The following is a 14446-nucleotide window of genomic DNA, read 5'->3' on the forward strand; positions in this document are numbered from 1 at the left end:
TCAATTGCGAGGCAGAATGCCTAAATTAGGTTAGAATAAAATATGAATCTACATAAAGTGTCCAATATAGGCTAGCAAGATGAATATTTATTTGCAATAAATTAATTTTAAATAAAACCATGCAGTTAAAATTGATTTCAGTCTGGCTTAGAAAAAGCAAAAGGAAAATTTCTGCCCTTCTTGATCACTCCATTTCCAATTTAGATCACTGCATATTTTGACAGCATGTCAAAAAACAGGCAATGGCGCAGCGGTTGAGCGCTGGGTTGCGAAGCTGCCTCTGCGGCGCCGGTTCGATCCTCGGCTGCTCCAGAGGATCCCACATGGCGTGCAGATCAGCAGTGTACTTCGGTCCTTCTGCCTGCTCTGCTCCCCGCTCTGGCTCTGGTGAATTCTCTCACCCTCCCGCGCTTCTGACTGTACCCAGTGCATTAAACAAAACAAACAAACAAACCAGACAAATAAATAAAGCATGCCTCTATAAAAAAAAAAAAAAAAAAAAAAAAAAAAAAAACAGGCAATTCTAAGATGAATTCAATGCAAGCAAATGGGTATATAAAAGGAAGTTTGTTACTCCAGTTGCAAAGCTTCCAGTTAGACTTGTTTTTCTAAAGAAAAATAGCATCTCACTTAATTTCAATTTTAAAGATCCAGTGAAATCCCAAGAAAAGAGAGTATTTAAAACATTGGGAGTATATTAATCACTCTCTTAAATTGTAGACAGTCAAGTGCTACTTGAAGAAAATAGAGTAATTGCAATTGGTTCTGCTCTGAGGATCATCTCTGATAACAAAGATATTCTCTCTTAAATTATCTTCTTAAAAGCAAATGCAAATGCAGTGGTGATGTCAACATGTTGGTTTTCTAGACACCTTGTAAACTCTGAATTCAGGGAGTAACATGAGGGAAATTTACTTGACACTCAAAACTCTACAGAAGATCTGGAGTAGAACGGCCATACCACTATATTTCTATCCATGGCTTCAGTTAATATGGTTATATCGGAAGAATTATTGTCATATGCCCTTGGGATTTCTTTCTCATACATTAAGAGTTAATAAGGGTCCAACAGCAAGTATTTATAATTAGGAGATGTCTGTCATACATTCTTTATGATAATTTCTCTGCCTCTAAGTAAATCACAAGGTTAATTTTTGATAAAAATCCATAAAATTAGTCATAACCCATTGTGTATGGTGGACAGATAAATATTAGAATCTTTGGGTGATTTATATCAAAGAAGTGTTTTTTCAATAATGCAAAATTCTAATCTATAATAAACAAAAACTTTGGAAGCTTTTATAATGAAATATCCTGAAATAGAATTTTTTTCAGTTGTGAGGACATTGTGCTTCTGTTTTGAAAAATGCTGACATATTTTTTTTTGAATATGCTGAAATATTTACAGATGAAACAATTTAATATCTGGGGTACCCTCTGAAATAATATGATGGGGTAGGTGGGAATTTTAAACAAGACTGGTCACAAGTTGATAAAGCTGAGTAATGGGGACATAAGGATTAATATGATTCTTTTGTTTCCTTTGCTATATGCTTGAAATTTTCCAACTTAAAAAAATTTTATAGCCTTGCAGGGAATACAAAATATACTCATATAACAAGACTGTTGAGACTTACACAGAAATCTAGATTCTTGAATGCTTCTGCGATACCGAATAATCCCAGGCAAATCATCTCACCCAATAGCACCACAGTTTCTGATCTATAAAATGTAGGAATGTAACATGATTTCTAAGATTGCTTGCAGTTCTAAAGTTTTAATTCTTGGAGAATGCTGTTTTGTTTTTCCAAAATGAGCTTAAATTCATGTAAAACTGCCCACAGTAACTGATTCTATACTAAGAAGAGACAGGTCCTCAAGGCAAGGTGTATCCCCAAGGAAGCTCTTTCCAGTGACTGGTGCCATTCCACCATCAGCTCTGATCATGTGAAGAAAAGAATAAAGGGTGGCAACTACAATAATGAGCACTCCACCGTTTCTTTGTTTCGTTTTGTTTTTTATAAGAGGGTTGTTTTTTTTTTTTTGCATAGAAGAACTGGGGTATAGGCCAGAGGCAAGGGAATGAGAGGATTTACCACAGACAGAGTGGAGAGCCGAACAAGTGGATTTACTGAAATGCACTGCTAAAAGGAGCAGCGGGCAAGACAGGAGAGGTCTACTGTGCCATTCATGGGTTAGCTCCCTGGCCAGGGATTGAATTCAGTCCATAGCGGTGACAGCCCTGAGACTTAATCCTAGGCCACCAAGGAGGTCCTCCACTATTCTTCTTAAGGTGCAAATGCTCACTTTTCAGAAATCTGCTTAAGATAGCTTTAAGAACCATACCACATAAAATGTAAAGTGGGAGTCCCTTTAATATATAGCAATTTTCCTGTAAATGATCAATTTCATTAATGTATTTTGTGAAGCGTGCTCATTATAACATTGTTACAGTCAAATATCTGATACTGAAATTACCGTTAAAATTAAATATATTATAATACATTCTTACAATGGAATACCATAGTCATATAAAAATGAAGATATTAACCCAAAGTGATAGGGGTAACAGCAAAGGGACACAGGAACCAATAGAAGGAGCTTCAATGGCCAAAGCCAGAACAGAGAAAAAAGTTGTATTGGATTATAACTCAAAGCATAAATATCCATTAGCCTACAGTGATAATATCAAAAAATAAATGATTGAACAAGCAAATAGGATAGAATAAATAAATCTCAGAGATTTCCAAATACTGTATGTAGATACTCTGCCTCTCATCTCAAAGAAATGGAGCATAACTCCCTGCTCCTTAAATGTGTGCTCCTCTCTTCCCAAGAACACAGGATGGAAAAGGAAAACAGAGTAACTTTATGTAGAGAAACCTGACAAATACTACCTCAGCCAGTATATCAAGGTCAACATTAACAGTGAAAAGTCATGCGGATAGTATGGACCCTTGAAATGCGATGAAAATGACATTTTGCCTCTGTAGTCTTCCTTTGCAAAACACAAGCCCCAATCTAATTATAAGACTCCAACTGAGGGTCATTCTACAATACCTGACTTCAAAACTGTCAAGGACATTAAAAACAAGGGAAGTCTCAGAAACTGTCACAGCCAAAAAATGTCTAAGGAGACACGGTGACTAAATCTATGGAATCCTGGACACGACCTTGGAATAGGAAAAAGACATGCAGCAAAAAAACAAGGAAATCTGAATCAAGTACAGATTTCAGTTAATAATATGTTCAATAATTGTGACAAACATACCACACTAATGTCAGATATCAATGATGGAGAAACTGGGATCTCCCTATACAATCTTTGTAATTTTTCTATAAATCTAAACCTTTTCTAGATTAAAATGTTTACTTTTTAAAAAAGAAAATTTTAAATGAACCTATAAATTATATAGAATGATGGCCTTAATATATTTTTAAGATAGAGCACAATTAAAGAACCTGTTTAAAAATCATTTAGTCTAGTTACATGAAACAGCATCTTCCTATATCTGTTTTCCCTGTATCTTTGTCCTATTTGCAGATTCCAATGTGCAGCCTACTCAACCAATTAAGCCCACAGTTTTTTAACAACATGTATAAGCCTATTTTTGTTTTTAAAATACACATATTTATACAACAAAAAGCCTAGAAGACTATCAACAAAATGTTAACTTCTGCATGGTAGAATTATCAGCGATTTTCACAATCCACTTTAAATGATTTTGTTTTCCCGCAAAGCATTAATTAAACATTGAGTCCCATTACTTCTATAATAGAAAACATACCTATTGATCACATGCAGAATTGCCCTGACATTTATTTAAATATAAGTATGTATTATAGATTATATATGAACACATATGAAATATATTTCATTGTATCAAATTTTATTAGAAAATTACATAAGTAGTAGCAAAGAGTTCAGTGTATGTAAGAGCCTGGCCTTACCAAAATTGCATAATGGTAAACTGTTACTGTTATCAAATAATAATAAATTCACACATACACACACAAAATTATAAATAAAACATTATTAGAAAAAATTCAGTTTATCAAAGAATATTTAACAGGGAGCAGTGACAGACAAAACCAGGACCTCAGTTCATTCTACATTGCATCAATTTCTTAAACAGCTGTGTTAAGTAGAAAATCATAATTATTATGGTGATTAAACATGCTAACATGCCCATAGGACTACTGAGAATCTTCCAGAGTACAAATGAAGCCACTTTTTAAATCATAGCCAGTTTAAACCAGCTTTGGAAGATTAATGCACCAAGTCTCCCTTTCTATGGAAATAGATTCCCTATCTATGAATGAATGTCAGTACAAAGTAACACCAGTCAAAAATACAAACTAAGTCCTCCCCGGTGGCGCAGCGGTTGAGCGCTGGGTTGCGAAGCTGCCTGCAGCCTCTGCAGCGCTGGTTTGATCCCCGGCCTCCGGGCGAGGGTCCCAATTGGCACGCAGACCTCTCCTGCTGCCCGCTGCTGCTCCCCTCAGCAGTGTACTTCATCCGTCTGCCTGTTCTGCTCTGGCTCTGGTGAATTCTCTCACCCTCCCGTGCTTCTGACTGTACCCAGTGCTTGTATAAATAAATAAATAAATATTTAAAATACAAACTAAACTTATTTAAATCTCTTGATGATAAATAATGAGCTTCTTTTTTAAAAGAGCTGTAGACAAGAAACAAACGAACCTTTATCAAAATTCTGGGCTGGTAGTTCTATCTCAAAACTGGCAATTTTAAATTACCCAAAACACAAACTTTATAATATACAAAATCACAATAAAATAAACAAGTCTAATCATGTTATAAATTAGTGGACTTTACGCTAAATCCCAACAATCCACATTAGGAGAACCAACAACATATTTCAAATGAAGTTTCCCCATCCTGATTTATCATACAGCCTAGGACATACATCCATATTTTAAAGATCTGCTAATTTAAGAAGAAATTAATCAATCATAAAATATTAATCACTGTGCCAATTTCTTCTACATTACAAAATGCAAACCGTTCAGTCTGTTTTTGTTAAAGGAAATTAAACTTTTTAAAATGACAAACCATAGATATATAATACAGAAACTATATTTAGGCTAGGATATATACTATTCAGTATCAGGATTACAACTATTTGATTTTTAAAACATACTCCAAAGCTTCTGTATCCAATAAATCTTAATGCAACTTTCCTGAAAGTAGACCTACTCCAATGGTGGTATCATTTTGGCTGAACACTTTAGAAGCCTGTAGCATGTATTTTGTCAAATATGATTAATTGCAGCAAAATTAAAATTCTCTGAGAACAGACTTGACTTATGGGAAAAGACAAGTGTCACTGAGAATAACATCTGGGAAATACATCAAGCTAAATAAACTTTCAGTTAAAAAAAAAAAAAAGAGGGACTGAATATAAGGTAGTAAGCCTTTCTTTTAAACTTATAAAAACAACATACCTAAATCATACATAGTACTCTATACCAACATTATCTCGACAAAAAAAAATTCAATTAACAAAAATTACAAAAGCATATTTAAAAATGAGAATTCCAAGCTTTTTAGACAGCAATATTACTTCTGTATCTTACAATCAAGAAGACTATATTCTTTTTACCTTGATCACCACTGGTTGTTTAGTTCTCCAAATTTTAAACAATGATTGAATAAGAGGTCATAAGGGCACTTCATATATTTTATCTCATTTAATCCATATAACATATGGATTGCATAGTAATTTTCACCATTTCCAGGTAAAGACACTAAGTGAGAGTGCTTTAATTACTTATCCAATTTACACAGGTAAGGGCTAGAACATCAGTTGCTTCATTGTCAGAATTTACATATACATACATATATACGAGATATAAAACATCATATATCTCACTAGGTTTTTGACCTATACTTTCTGACTCTCCCTATTAGTCTCTTCCTGTAATAACTGCTACATATGGATATTTTAGCATTTGCCCCATAATGTTATGGACATTTACTTGTCAACATTCCCTAGTCAATTACTAGCTTACAGAAGAACAGACCATACCTTGTTTCTCTGTATACCTGGCACACCCACATAAATATCTTGTAAGTAGCTTAACTGTGATTAACTGGGATGCTGCCTTTTACATCTGCTCATGGGTGGTAAATATCAGACCACAAGCCATCCCTTTAGCTTCAAGAAACTCAACAACCCCCATCACAATTAGGCAAGGTTCAGGAACAACGAATACTTAATGATCCACTTCAGTTTGTAAGGCTGTTTTTAAAATCTTATACAGAAACACTAAATAAACTATGTGATGCACAGGAATTTTTTTTATATTTAAGAAAGTTACATCTGCACTCACATCAGTCTACCTCCAATAGTTCATTACAGATTATAAAAAACTAAAGTATAGGACAACATCATATTCATAGTATATATAAAAACAAAGGGGAAATGTCAGGCAATAAAAATCACCAGCAGCATCAAATCAACTTTTACAAGAGGCTACCTTTTCATTATAATAGACCTACAAAGTCCTGAGGGACAGGACTATCTACATGCATATACAACCTATATCCATTCCTACACAAGAGATTAATATAACAAGGTTATTATTAATGGCATTTTTAAGAATGTTACAGTATAATTATAAAATGACACAGGTTAATATTTAAGGAAACTTCTGGTCTCTCAAGAAGACTGAATATTTACAAAATTAAGTTTGTTTTGTTAAACATTAAAGGTCTTAAAGAAAAAGGCAAAAATACAGATACTAAAATTATTGAATTACTGATACTTTTTATTCTTTTGAGGGACCTTTTACCAAATAAATGTTAACGTGTGTGGTTTGTTATCAGCTATCTTTCCAGTTCTAAAAACTGATTTATGAGTCCTTTCTAGTGGTATTTACCTTTCTTTTTCCACCATCCACCTTTACCTCGAAAACTGTTTCTGAGGGTGTTTTTTAATCTTTCAAGATAAGGGAATAAATTCAAATGTTACAAACTTTTAAATGAAGAGTTGAAATTACAGCATCATATGACTACCCCAACTCTTATTAGAGTAATATTAGTCTTCTAGACCAACAACCTAATTCTTAGAATCAGAAAATACAGGAATTTCAATGTTCCAAGAAAAGTTAGTAATAATTAAGTCATCCTCGCAACTCAGGAAATACACAGCAAGGAACTGCGTTCTATGCAAATACTGACAACACATGCATCCAGTAATATCTACCACCCAGGGACAAGGAAAACACAAAAAGAGCTCAAGGAGCAAATGCACAAAGAGTAAGAAACACAGGAAGAAAGTGACATACATTTAGAGATGAAAAGGAATCAGAACTCAGTCAAACACATGATAGATCAGTGATCTATACAGAAAGTAGTCTCAGGTGGTAAAAGATGAGACCACCATGGGAGATGAGTGGGATGCAAGGAGACAAGAGGTGAAGTGAGCAGAGGTCAGAGATAAAACAGGCAGAGCCGGACATGACGGAACCCGAATTTACAAGAGATGACAAGACTGGAGGTGGCAGACTAGAATGGAGCCACACCCAAGGAAATAGAGGGTAAAGGGAATACATACATTTTCAATGAAAGACTGAATCATGGTAAAAGTAGGACGTAAGCAAAATACAAAGACATGAAAAAAGACAGTCTGGATAGATGAGAGAACAGCAAAGGGAGACCAGCTGATAAGCACATAAGCAAAAACAGGAAAAAAGGATGAACTGAAAGAGGCCTACTAGAAAAGGGGATATTAAATAAAACAAATGGTTTCTGGAATCTTTATTACATTAAATATAAAATTCTGTTGCTTTGCTTTATATTCCAATTGGGTAAAACTTGACTCATAAGAAAAAAGATTTCCTAAGTTTGCAGAGGAGAAAATTAATGCTGAAGCCAACGGACTTTGTCATAGAAAACAATAAAATTTACTTTTGTTAGTCAACCGTGTTAGCTCTAATTCACAAACTAATTTTCAAACCTACATCCTGTACATACACATTGATGACCTTAATGACCAACTGCTCCATTTGTTAATTACAAATGCCTTCTCAGTGTAGGGTGTGCATGCTCGCGTGCCTTCTTAGGAGCATCTGAGAAATCCCTGCTTCTCTACTGCCTCCCCCCAAAAGGAAAGGGCAGAGTAAGAAGATAACATTTATACCAATATCACTAAGAAGTAGTCTGATAGAGATTGAAAATAACTGTTAAATAAATTTTTACCATATATATTACTCTGGTCTCCTAGATAAGTGAAAACAAAACATAAGAAATCATCCTTCATTTCCATCTAGGAACAGGAGAGAAAAACAAAACAGTGAACAAGAGCTTAAAAAGAAGAGCAACTCTGAAAAAGAATGGAAGTTATTCTATTCTTGATCCCAGAAAAGAATCCATGATAGAAGAGTAATCATATCAAAGGTCTTTTTGTGATGATACAATTCCTATTTTTAAGCTGAAAGAATATGGGCATCTGATCTTCAGTGCCCAAAAAATTGTGCAAGAGAGTAGGCATATACAAAGGCTGGAAGTAGAGAAAGGAAGATGAATCTAAAGCTGCAAAGATTGTGAAACAAGCAGCATGATGTCATTAAGAAGAAGCAATTCACCAGCATCCTACACCTTTAGTAATTATTCAGTGAAAGTCAATTTCCGGGGCCAACACCCCAAAAAATTATTCCTATTTTTCCTACTATTTTTCTATCCATACAGAATAAAACTTTGATCAGATTATCAGCTACTGCAGTAGAGGAAATTAATTCAAACATTATACACAAAAGCAGATGGTTAACAAACATAATGTAAAAAATACATTAAAAAATATGCTAGAGTCTTGTCACTCATTTTCAGAAATATCTTCGTTCAGCTGCTCGGAAATTCTAAATGGTATTAGGGTCGCTTCTTGAAATTCACCTTTTCTTCAGTTTTTTTTACCATTCTTCCATGAATATCTTATTGAGTCACTTGGTTAGATAGTCCATTCACAGGCATCTGACACATTATTTTCTTCTGGAAATGGCTGCTCCAGGGGTTTTAGGAGACTTCTTGAAGGAACAAGCCTGCTTTTTTGGTCTCTACTGAGGACATGCTGAAACTGGGAATCTCTCTCATAAGCAAAGATGACAAGGGAGTTAAATTGTGCTGCTTCCCAGGTAAGACACCTTGAAAGAAGAAAAAAATTAAAAATCAATCAGATCTCAAAAAAAACCTTGAATAAAGAAGTAAAAAATACAGTTACATTTAAGCTAAAACTGGAAAATAAGTAATTTTTCAAATAAATTAAATATTAAAAATAAGTAATCTTTCACTTTGGCTTTAAATATTCTATAGATTCAAAAAAAATTTTAGGGCATTACAGGGTGTACAAAAAAAAGACAATGCAAATATCAACAGTTCCTGAAATTAATAAAAAAACATCAGTTGAAACTGTAAGGAAATTCTGGTGACTGACATTCTGATCTTTACCAAGTCCAAGATAGAAAACAGGCTTTGAGAAACACTATTGCTCTACATTCATCTCTTATTTGGTAATGGCCTGAACAAGCTGGCTTATATTCAGCTATGAAATGAGCTGCTAAATTGATGACCTGGAAAATTTCATCCAGCCATAAAATTCTGAAATTAGATATTACCTGGTGGTTAAAATCTTGGTACCACTGAATCAGCTGTTGGCAAATCATCTGACTTAGCCCTGATTTTCATATCTATAAAACACAACTCTGGGTCCTCTTACAGAGGGAGGAGGACACTAGAATCACATGAGCACAGTCTAAAATACAGGTGTCCCAGGTCCAGCTCCAGCTCGAAGATATAGCAAATCTCTAGGTTAGGTTAAGACACTTGTTACTTTAAATATAAATCAGAGTATACCCCTTAAAAAGCCACCACACTCGGTCATGGTGAGGATCAGATTTATAGCTCTAAGATTCCTAATGGTATAGCAGAGATTTCATTGAATTATCCCATCTTAACAGGCTTAAAATAAATGATTCAGTGCATTTTTCTTTTTTTTTTCCTAAATGACTCCCTTCAGAGAAGAGTTTGAAATTAAGATAAAGTTAATATGTGCATCAAGTAAACACTTTAATATAGATTATTTTAACTCATATTTTCTAAACTGTTTCCTCAGATATTTAAATAAAACATAACTATAGGGCAATATGCATAATTTTAATTTGCTTCTATGACAGGCCACCCTAAAATATGTGGTGATGTTAAAATGACAGCAACACATGTCATTTCTTCACTGACTCAAATTGTAAAGCTCCCCCCAAGTCAAATGACACGATCCTACTTAGCAGAAACAATGACTAATAAGAATACTATACCTGCTGAGCGTGTGTCCTCCTCGGCTGCTCTGACCAGGTTTGTGCTATGCTTCTTCAAGGACACGTCTTCCTGGACAGTGGTGTGATGATATATTTATATATATATACATATACACACACTCCCCTATCTGTGGAGTCATTTTGATTCAGTAACTCTGTTGATGCCCAAAACCCTCCAAATAATGTTGTCCCAACAAAAGGGATATACAACTGGGCTTTCAGAGAATACTACTTTTCTTCATCTTGCTGGAGCTTCCTTGGAGGCCCTCATCAAGTTCCACATGGCTTCAAAGACTTCATTCCAGGTTTGTCACCAAATCAAAGGAACAATTTTACGTTTAGTCCCCATCAAAGAAATATTACTTGCATTGAAGAAGTCTCCTGGCCCCAATATTGTTTTCTACTGCCCAAGACAAGCTGAAAAAGTGATCAAGATTCTACATAAGGACAAAGCAAATGGAAGTGCACGGAAAACCTTCAGTGACACCCACATTCTGGCAAATTACCACCAACAAGGGTTTATATCTAGTACTTAAAAAAGAAAAGGGGTAAGATATCAAGTGTCACTCAGTATTATTTAAATTGGCATAAGGTTTTTTCACACTCAATTAGTAACTTCAACAGTCAATGCTCCTACGTCCTGGTGAATAATTGTCCCTGAATATGATACATACAAAAAGTTGTAGTCCTCACTCAGCTTTAAGATCCAAAATTCAAGTTTCTCTCCCTTTGCCTTTACTCAAACACAGCGTCCCCTCAACCATTTCATTATCAACCTTTTCTGTCTGGAAAATTCATATTTATTTTGGCAGTTCAGAATCACTGCAATCTTTTATGCTACTCTGAAATTTGAAGTAAGGGCACCCTTTATAGGTGAGAAAGCAGTGCTGTAATATCTTCTCTTCTGTCTCCTATAAAATTCCCCAGAGGAATCGACTGACTCAGGAGCCACACTGCCTGGGTCCACATTCAATCTTCCTTTTTTACTTATATTGTGATCTTGTGCAAGTATCCTAATTACCTTGCTGTGCCTCAATTTCTGCATTTGAAAAAAAAAAAGGGTTTTTAATTGTACCTAGTTCAAAGGGTTATTGTGAGATCCAAATAAGTTAATGTTTATAAGCGTCTGGCACATTTTAAGCACTACATAAATGTTAGTTATTACTATTGCTTCATTCTCAAAAACAGTACTCTATAAAAATATATTCCTTGTTGTCACATAGCCTGTATTTTTTGGTTGGGGAAACAAAACACATGAAACATTTATGTAACAATATAAATCCATGAAAGATAAAACGCAATAGCTAACATAGTTAAGATTCAAAGGGCTGCAGACTGTGGAGAAAGTAAGGCTGGAATGGCCCTGCCCCAAAAGGTAAGTGGAATCTTCACTGGTAGAAAAATTAGAAAAGATTCCAGTGTATTTTCTGTTCATTCCACTGAGCACCTTCCATATGCCAGGCTCTGTCCTAGGCTTTGGGGACATAACAAAGAATCAAGCAAAAAAGATCCCTGTACTCCGGAAGCTTAAAGGGCACTCTATAGAGAGCCAAGTGTTGAAGTAAGGAACAAGAAAGGCTTGTCTTCTTATCTTATGAAACACAACATCACTTAAATGACTTACGCACAGGAGCCAGAGTTGGCATTAGGGTTACTCTGGTTCTCCAACAATGACAAACATACAGAAGTGGTTCTAATGAAAAATTCCGTAACTTTTCAACTTACTGTATTCTAAATATGTCATTTATAAAGCAGATTAAAGAGGTAGTCTCCATATTTCTGAAAGCAAATGAGATTTATAAACAGTCAATTTTACTGGAATGGTTTTCATAATAGATACCTGTTTTGATCAATTGAAAGTCTATTAATGGTATGATTGTATGCTCCTTTTCCCTTCTTCATCCACTAGTGCCTAAAGATGCATGAGGTGGCAAGAATCAGTATTCATTCCAAAAGAAAACACATGCGTCTTTTTCTTCTTATAGCCTTCCTTAGTGGACAACTCTCTACTCATTTCCTCCTCCAAAAGGATGCCTTTAGGTAAAGAAACCTTTTTATAAATACTGACTGGCAGAGCATTCTCAACCTTTTCCTCTCCACTAGAATCAGAAGATAGGTTAAGTCCTATAGGCACCAATCATAAATGAGTCACATTTCCAAGCACTTCCTTCATCCCCTCCAGTGTTTTCAACTCCTCCTACTCTCACAAGATGCAAAATGTTAGACCCCACCATTACTTTCATCGTTATGCCTATATAAATCATTAAATTCCACTTTTGAAGACACAATCAAAATACTTATCAAGGAAGTCAAAACTACTTAATAAAATCCAATTCAAAACTTAGGATCTTAATGCAGAGTAATGAACTTGAAACCATATGTTTAAGATAAAACCAAACTGAAAAAATAGGCAGAGCCCCTACAATGTCGATAATCTAGCATTCATATGGCAGACTCATCAACAAGGTAATATAAACTCCACTGTTTTTCATTTCCTTGTTTTCACACTGGGAATTAGTCTTCATTTTTCATGAGGTAATTGGTTTACCCTTAGTCAGGAACAGCACTTAGAAACTACAAACAGAAAGGGGGGCCTTTCAGAAGGAGCCCTTAAGACTCCCTACATTACCTTTTTCCAGTGTTCTAGCATAGCCTTATTTATTGGGTGACAGCGTTAAGTAATGGAAACTAGGATAAACAAGACACAAGGATGTGGAAATGACTAAATACCCAGCTAATTACAGTATTATGCATTTGTAAAGCCATCTTCCAACTTCAAAAAACACATTAATTTATGCCCTGGGTCGTTTTATAGGCCAACACCCTTATTTCACAAAAGCAGAAACATAAATATTTAATGTACACATTCCACATTTGGACACATTTAAATCAAGCAGGTATTCAAGTATTTTTTAGCAACCTATGCTTTATGCAAAAAGCTATCCCTTAAGATTGAGATAAATCATGTAGATCATTTGGCATAGGCTTGGCAAACAATCACTGTTCAACATTGCTCATTATTACTGCTCCTAATTTTCCAACTTTAGAGTCAAAGTAAATGGGTATAAAATTATGATTATGTGTATATCATACACACGAACCAACAGGTATTAATACTTTAAACAGTATGTTATCGTACCAAGTACTGCTTTTCATCTAGACAAAGAAGAATTTACAGTAATTGCAACGAAAACTTGCGACGGGATAGAGTATTAAAAATCAGCTCTCATCACTGCTTATCAATTAAGAATACAACCTCCACAAGGTCTAGTAGGAATTTTAAAGAGCAGTCAGCTGAGCCTAGAGAACCAGCTCCAACTGAATAGTTCAGCTGTCCAGCACGTGCACAAGTGTCCGTTTCTTTGCAAGACCACATCGCCCGCTGAAATCAGATCACTTCAATGTTGAAAACCTACATAAATCCACTATGTGTCTCGTGCTAGAAAAACCCATTTTTCGAGTCCTTACACCAATAATGAGGGAAAAAAAAAAAAATCCCAGAGTCGCTTAAACCGACAATATGACAGCATCCCGGGCGCATCTAGTTTTTAAAACACTTCAATCGTCTCAGCCACGCAACCATTTACTGCGATAGGGAAAGCGGGAGAGGCGGTCTGGCGATCCTACGCTTTCCTAAGAAACTATTAGAAGCAACCCTTTGTGCCCATTACGAACTGAGAAAATCTGCCTTTCGAGGCTTAACCTCGCCTCGCGGACCAGCGCAGCCCCCCTCCCACGCGAGGGCACGCCCGGGACGCGCCGGGGCGGGGCGGGGCGGGGCGGGCGGGAAGAGGCGCGGAACTCCCGGGTAGTGACCCGTCCCCGCCGCTTCCCGCCCGGGCGCAGCACACCGCGGCCGGCTCCACGTGGACATCCCGGCGCGGACGCCGCCGCCCGCCGCCGCTGCCCCGCGGGCCCTCGGGCGGGGGCGCCGGGCGCCGGGCCGGGGACGCGCGGAGGGCGGCGCGCGCGGCCCGGCGGGGGGCGGGGGCGGGGCCGGCGGTGACGCGCCGCGGGGGAGGGGAAGGGAGCGCGGCTCCACTCACGCGCCGGGGGCGGCACCGGGGCCGTCGCTGCGTCTCTCCCGTTCACAACTGAAAAGGGGGCGGGGTGGGGA

The 14446-nt window shown here is 36.6% G+C and overlaps 1 protein-coding gene across 19 annotated transcripts in view; it reads right to left on the reverse strand.

The window, feature by feature from the left end:
• Nucleotides 1-14446, reverse strand: part of SLC20A2 (solute carrier family 20 member 2) — a 97402-nt gene that overhangs the window by 82496 nt on the left and 460 nt on the right. For 2 of the 19 annotated variants that reach the window (XM_054700931.1, XM_054700927.1), the window contains exons 2-4: nucleotides 12170-12241; nucleotides 10330-10746; nucleotides 8915-9162 (exon numbers count right to left, since the gene is read on the reverse strand). The exons of 4 other annotated variants lie outside the window; for them this stretch is intronic. The gene's annotated coding sequence lies outside the window, so the exon portion shown is untranslated. 13 more of the 19 variants (XM_054700925.1, XM_054700924.1, XM_054700928.1 and 10 more) reach the window with 12 other exon arrangements.

This window comes from Talpa occidentalis, unplaced genomic scaffold (genome assembly GCF_014898055.3).
Source record: "Talpa occidentalis isolate TD23 unplaced genomic scaffold, MPIMG_talOcc4v2.1 talOcc4.4, whole genome shotgun sequence".
Taxonomy (NCBI): domain Eukaryota; kingdom Metazoa; phylum Chordata; class Mammalia; order Eulipotyphla; family Talpidae; genus Talpa; species Talpa occidentalis.